This window comes from Boleophthalmus pectinirostris, unplaced genomic scaffold (genome assembly GCF_026225935.1).
Source record: "Boleophthalmus pectinirostris isolate CB_2022bp ecotype Guang Dong unplaced genomic scaffold, ASM2622593v1 HiC_scaffold_7, whole genome shotgun sequence".
Lineage (NCBI taxonomy): Eukaryota > Metazoa > Chordata > Actinopteri > Gobiiformes > Gobiidae > Boleophthalmus > Boleophthalmus pectinirostris.
Window position 1 is genome coordinate 9,697,874 of NW_026571473.1, and position 7,751 is coordinate 9,705,624.

Sequence of the window (7,751 nt, forward strand, 5' to 3'; positions counted from 1 at the left end):
GATATTGGAATGTTCGGTAGTTACCATGGTGACACAATGCAGACATTAGAACAAAAAAGAATAGAACACAAAATACACAATTTGTACATCGCGTCGGGGAGGGCATCCAGTGTAAAAAACATCCATCAGTTATCATTACTGTTATGTTAAAATGACAGAAACATGTACGAAAATTATGTTTTTTTGCGTAATTTGTGAGGCAAACTATTGATACTTCGCCGTGACATCATGCCGGGGGTGCTTTACATGTTTGTTGTATCGATATTAGAATGCTCGGTAGTTACCATGGTGACACAATGCACACATTACAGCAAACACTGCAGAAAAAGAAAAGAATACAAAATGGAATTAAACATTTTACCTATGGGAGACTCTCAGCAGTTGTAGTTTCAACCAAATCTACTTTTTCTGGTCAGATTGTGTAAAAAAAAAACGGAAATTTAGTCTTGAGCTTCTGACAGAGCAGTGCTTTCAGTTAGCTTCACACGTCAGCTGTAAAGTATCAATACGGGACATTGAACAAACCCGGCAAGATTTCCTTTTGGACTCAGAATCTGCAGTGCACTCGCGAACCACTAGCCCAGAGTAGAAGTGAGAGAGTGTGTCCCCTGATGCATTCTGGGTAAAAACAGATCATGTTGACAAGTGACTCAGTAAACTTCATGTCGTGTTGTGGTTATTAGTAGTAACACGAGGCCGTTGTGACCTGATTGAAATGCAAACTTGATTGGAACACACTGCTGCTGTTAATAATGCATGATCATAATGCAGAAACCACTGAAGCTAATCGAGTACAAATGAAAAGAGGAGAAGAGCCGGGGCAGATCTCTTAATAAAAAAAGGCCGTGTCAGATTTGGACGTGGACTGAGGGAGCGTGACATCAGCCATAGCGTTCACGTCCAGTCAAATGAGGCTCACCGAGGCTATTGGTTATAGGACGAATTTTTTTGAGTCAATTTCATATTTGGAATAGGAATTTATTTACGTACAAAGTCTTTGTTTTGCAAGTCTCAAGTCTTTAACCTCAAGTCCGAGTCAGGTCCCAAGTCAAATACAGGAAAGTCGAGTCTCAAGTCACTGGCTCATAAAACCAGGTCAAATCCAAGTCTTCTGCTTTGAGCTTCAAGTCATTTCAAGTCTTTGAACCAAGATTTTTGCAATTTATTTGACTTTTAAGATAAATTGTACTTTAAAAAATCATAGTATATTTATAGTATATATGAGTATTTATAGAGTACATAAGAGTTGTAGAAATTAATTTAGTTATTTTTTTCCTTTTTAAATGTCTTAACAAGATCTTAGAGTGAATCATTACGGTCAGAATAAAAAGAATTCAGATTTAAAAGTGTTTCTCAAGTCACAGGCCAAGTCCGAGTCAAGTCAAGTTTTAATCTATTTTCTCAAGTCAAGTTTCAAGTCCTAAAAACAGTGACTCAAGTCTGACCCGAGTCCCAAGTCCTTGCAAGTCCCACCTCTGGTAAAAACACCAGGATCAGGGGTTAATATGAACATTTTAAGACTAAAATGACGAGGCTCACTGCAGCAGTTACAGAGAGGGGTGACAATTTTTCAATGTAAAGTGAAATGGAGCCACCGTCGACGGAGCCGGAAGCGTCACCATGTTCACTTCCTGTTTGGAACGCGGCGGCTGGCGGGTTAGTATGTCTATTTATATACACATATTTTTTCTTAGTTGGATTGTGGACAGTACAAGGAAGTCATAGCTGTTCATAGACATGGGTTTAAGCTTCTTAATAAATGCAACATTTTTAGGATTTTTTTCCCAATTAAAAGACATACTATTTGTTTTAAATTGTTAATCGCTATGGCAACCCTATTTTCTTATCACTCTGAAGCCCATGTATATTCATGTGCAGTTGTTCATCAAGTGCATTTTTATATTAGAATATATGTGAATCATTTTGTAACATCACTTTTGAAGAAACATTAGGAGCTTTACCAAGAATGAAATCTGTGATAACAACAGGTTTTACTGTTTGAAAAAGGTTAAATAAATACATAGAAACAAGCAGTGGATGCAGTGGTAGTATAATTGAAGTAACTGTAGTATTTGTAGCAATAGAAGTAGTAGTAGTAGTAGTAGTAGTATTAGTAATAGTAGTAGAGTAGTAGTATTAGAAGTAGTAGTAGTTGTAGATAGATGACCTGCTGTTGTTTCAGGTTCTCAATAGGATTTTCCTGTTTAAATAGTAGTAGTACTAGTAGTAGTAGTAGTAGTAGTAGTAGAAGTAGTCGTAGTAGTAGTAGTAGTAGTAGTAGATCAGTAGATCATCAATAGTAGGATTTTCTTGTTTAAATAGTAGTATAATAGAACTGTAGCAGTAGTAATAGCAGTAGTAGTAGTTAGTAGTAATAGTAGTAGTAGAAGTAGTAGTAGAAGCAGGAGTGGTAGATTGATGATATGAGTAATGTACTTACTGTTGTTTCAGGTTCTCAATAGTATTTTCCTTTTTAAATAGTAGTATAATAGATTTAGTAGTAGTAGTAGTAGTAGTAGTAGTAGTAGTAGTAGTAGTAGAAGTAGCAGTAGTAGTCGTAGTAGTAGAAGCAGTAGTAGTAGTAGTAGTAGTAGAAGTAGAAGCAGTAGTAGTAGTAGTAGTAGTAGTAGTAGTAGTAGTAGTAGTAGTAGTAGAAGTAGTAGTAGTAGTTGTAGTAGTAGAAGCAGTTGTAGTAGTAGTAGTAGTGGTGGTAGAAGTAGTAGTAGAAGGAGTAGTAGTAGTAGTAGCAGTAGTAGATCAGTAGATCATCAGTAGCTCAGTAGGATTTTCTTGTTTAAATAGTAGTATAATAGAACTGTAGCAGTAGTAATAGCAGCAGTAGTAGTTAGTAGTAATAGTAGTAGTAGAAGTAGTAGTAGTAGAAGCAGTAGTGGTAGATTGATGATATGAGTGACATATTTACTGTTTCAGGTTCTCAGTAGTATTTTCCTGTTTAAATAGTAGTATAATAGATCTAGTAGCAGTAGTAGTAGTGGTAGTAGTAGTTAGTAGTAGTAGTAGTAGTAGTAGTAGTAGATAGATGTTAGATGAGTACTTGATGTACTTCCTGATATCTCAAGTTCTCAATAGTTTGAATAGAAGTATAATAGATCTAGTAGTAGTAGCAGGAGTAGGTAGTAGAAGGAGTAATACTTGCAGCAGTAGTAGTAGAAGTAGTAGTAGTAGTAGTAGCAGTAGTAATAGTAGTAGTAGTAATAGTAGTAGTAGTAGTACACAGAGACTAGTTCAAATTCAAATTATTTTAATGAATGATCATGTAACGTAAAATAAAGGTTTTCAAGCTCTGTGGTCGAATTATATCCTCATGTTTTGTGTCATTTTGTGCCCAACCAATTTTCCTCTTTGAATAATTTAAAAGCTTCCAGCTGTTACGAGCCGATGCTGAACACATAAACACAGGAGCAGTTTGGGATTTCACGCCACATTTTAAACATAAGGAAAGATGCTGGGCTGCTGAGACTGACACGTGTCCAAATGAAGACGAGCACAAACTGGACCAAAAGGAAGTGTGCGGTGTATTCAGAATGATAATGTTTTTAATGTATTCAGCAGGATTTGAATCACAGCAGGAGAGCCGCCATGGGACTTCGGTAAATGCCAGGATGTGCTTGTGTGTGCGGACTAAAATCTGTATACGCTCTCGCATCACGGGGGTCCGGCTACTTTATTGGGACACAAATTAGTTATGTAAATTCATTATTAGATTAAAAACATGTTCGAAAAGCACAGATATGGGTTAAAATAGGTTAAGGTTAGGTAAGTAGTGATTATAGATAAAGGTGCATGATATAACTTTTTAGTTGGGGGTCCGTCACTGACTTGTTTCTATGGATATGTCATTGATCTGCTCCGAATGTTCCACAGTATGACATTAAACAGCTCTACCTTACATTTATACAGTGGCGGAGTTAGCGATTTGGGGGCCCTAGGCGAACTAGTTGGGGGGTCCTCATTATAATGAACCGTGTTATTTATTCATTTATTTAAATTTGTTGTCTATTTTTTCCCATTGTTCTTGAGACATGTACTATTATTTAGTTTTTTTAAATGTTTTTTTTTTTGTTTTGTTTTGTTTTCTATTTTTTCCCATTGTTCTTGAGACGTGTACTGTTTTTATTTTATTTTATTTATTTATTTAAATTTGTTGTCTGTTTATCCTCATTGTTCTTGAGACATGTGCATCTCTATTTATTGGAATTATGGTGGATTGGAAACTTGTCTTAATATTTAGGTAGCCTATTAGATAACCAGAACTGAAAGTACTTTTATTTTTTTGCTGAAACAATTACATTCAATTACAAAATCATATGTTTTTTTTTCTTATGATTTATTGTTTAAAAGTAAACTACTCTCAGTTAATGTCATACTGAGAGAAAATCTAATTGCTCTGAGGCCTTGGCCATTAGTGGCACTGAGGGCAATTGGCTGGGGGCCCCTCCAGGTTTGGGGGCCCTAAGCAACTGCCTGCTTTTGCCAAATGGTAGCGCCGCCCCTGCTTATTGAATTATAGGCGGTTTTAAAGCTCAAAAATGCTTTGAAAAACAGGTATACTGACTGTAAAATGGGGTCGCCTCTCCACAGATCTAACCTGTAACTTGGTATGGTTTGGTCTGCATGAAGATAGAAAGGTTTAATGCCATACTGTGAAACATTCCAGACAAGACAAGAACATCTTCATGGAGAAAAACACCCCATGGACTCTCCCAACAGAAAAGCTACAAAATGCACTTTCAAAAAGTACTTACAAATACCTCAAATGTATACTTTTACTTTGAAACATTCCAGGCCAAGCTATAACATCTCCATGGAGACAAAAAGCAGATGACAGACCCTCCGCCGGGAAAGTGACACGGAGCAGCTTTAAATACCAACTGTACTATAAAAACCCGAAGTTCACAAAGTTCACACGGGCTCTGGTGGGCTTCTCTCTCTGTAAAACCTCTCGTAGCATATGCAGCGAGTAGTTTAGTGCTAACTCAGCCATGCCGCACAAACTCCACATCAGCAGACTGCGCTACTGTAACGCACATATACAGTGAATGGGACTTTACAGCAGCTGACACCAGTGTTAAAATAAGCCCGACCTGACAGACTGGGCGGGCTCAGTGTGGGACGGGAGACTGGGAACAAACACAGGGGCAGGCTCATTGTCTGTACAGCTCAATGCCTATGCACAGATACACAGACAAGAGCACCTAGTCCTCTCTGTCCCTCTACTCCACTGTTTTTATGTCACAGTTACACAGATTTCTATATTTTAACTTGTACATTTATGTAATTATGCTTTATTTGACACCAGTCTTTTGTTACTTTGAATTGAGTTTGCATTTATTATTACCATTTATATGTTGTTGCTTTTTTGTTATTATAAAATACTGTGATGTGTGAGCTACTGTGTCCATATAATTTCCCTTGTGGATCAGTAAAGTTTCTCCAAGTCTAAGCCAGTAATAGAAATAACCATTTGCACATTTACTTTTAAGATATTTCAAGACAAAGTACAATGTAATCAAAAGGAAAATTTGTCCTCTTGTTTATTACTTTTGAGGTAATGGATTTACAGTAGGGGTCTCCAAAATTTTTCTTCTGTTGAGCTACCTTTACAAAAAAAAATAAAATAAATAGCAGTAAAAAGTTGAGCATAGGAAAGCCTATACCAGTTATACCTATAAAACATAAATATTTGTCGATTTATTAGTGCACAAAGTTACATTTACAATGGCAGTTCATTACATCTGAGCCACCCAGCACAATATGTATAATTCAGAACAGTGGCGGAGTTAATAATCTGGGGGCCCTAGGCGAACGTTTGGGGCCCTCGCTATAATGCACTTTTTTTTTTTTTTTTTTTTTTAATTTATTTTCTGTTTTATCCCATTGTTCATGGGACACTCTCATCTCTATTTAAATTAGGGTGGACTGGAAACTTGTCTTATATTAGTTAGTTCGCCTACTAGATAACCAGAGCTGAAAGTAGTTTTTTTTTTTTTTTTTGCTAGTACAATTAAATTTTTGTTTACATTCATTATATATGATTCTGCTATGATTCTGTTCAAATCAGGGTCAAGCTGACTAGTCCATTCTAAAAAGGGGGAATGCTTTGAGAGTTAAAATAGATTTGACAATCAGATGCAATTTTGATGGTGTTTTTTTTTTTCAAAGTAAAGCTACTTATTAATGTTATACTGAGAGAAAATCAAATTGCTCTGAGGCCTCAGCCATTAGTGGTAATGGCAAGGGCAATTGTTTGGGGGCCCCTCCAGTTTCGGGGGCCCTAAGCGGCTGCCTACTTTTGTGAAATGGTAGCGCTGCCACTTATTCAGAAATGATTTGGTGAGCTACTTGGAAGGGGTGGAGAGCCCTCTGGTTTAGAATAACTTTATCCTGCAGTCACTTATATTGACTGTGGTGCATGTGGTTTGGAGCAGAGTTCAGGAGGAATAAATGTAACTTTTTTTTTTTTTGATTAATTTTTTAGTCAAAAACAAATAGACTAACAATAAAATCATGTTTCTCATTCCAGTTGTGTAAAAACATGTGTCCTTAGTCTGAGCGGGCTTGCATCTCCACAAACCTGACTCATTTGGCTTGCTCACTGCCATGAAAATGTTGTTCTTTTAGCTATAATCTTCCACATTATGGCATAAAGCTTATCTCTCTCCACGGAGAATGTTCCAAAGTATTTAATCTTCAGGTTTTAATTTCTATTTCCATGGAATCATAGTTGATGCGCCACCTCCAGATTGTTACTGTACCTTTAAATTGCACAGATTCAATGTAAGTAAAAATATGTCAAGTTCACAGCTAAAGAATTTTATAGTAATAGTATAATATAGTAAAAAAATGGATAATTGAATATGAGGGGGAAAAAAAAGTGATTATTGCCCATTCGTAAAATTATATCCCTATAGCTTGAATTTCCGTCCAGAGGCTGCAGGTGGAAATCAGAATTTGGCTCGAACCTGGCACAAACAGACCTCATTTTTGTAGGTCAGTATGGTTATGTGCAATGTCCCGGATAAACAAACAGTCTAAATTAAACCAAAGTGCTTTCTTAGACACTATCTCCTGCCTTTGTGGTTTAATAGCTGCTGCATTTACTCCTTAATAGCTCCTTCGTTTTGGTCCAGTCTCGGTCATTAATTTATTGCACCTTCACCGGACTTCAGTGAAGGTCGGAGCAGCCTGTAAAGCGGAGGTGAGAGCAGACACCTGGCACCCGCTCAACATCGCCTCCAGCTGGACACTTTCATCCACTCACCCCCTCCACCTCTCCACCCCTCTGCCCCTCTCCACCCCTCCTCCTCTGTGGCACCGGGCCAGTCCAGAGAACACAGAGCTGATGGAGCAGAGTCACAACAGGATTAAGAGTCGCATAACAGGGCCAGATTTGGGGGAGGACTTTTTAACACAAATTGGTTTAACAGTCGACTGAGGAGCAGAGTGCAATTTCAATTAGAATTTTTACAATATGAAGCATAAGCAACAAAAAAGGTGATGAAAATACAAGCGTGTTTTAGCAGATTTCTTGTGTAAGAACTGAAAACAACCGAGGGTGGGAAGTACTGAATTACATTTACTCACGTTACTGTAATTGAGTCGTTTTTATGAGTAATTTGTAAGTACATTTTGACCCAAGTATTTTAATTCATTACATTGGAACCCATCCTCGTTACTGAGTAAAATCAGATTGATAGAGAAAAAAAACTGACATGTGAAAAAGGCCAGAA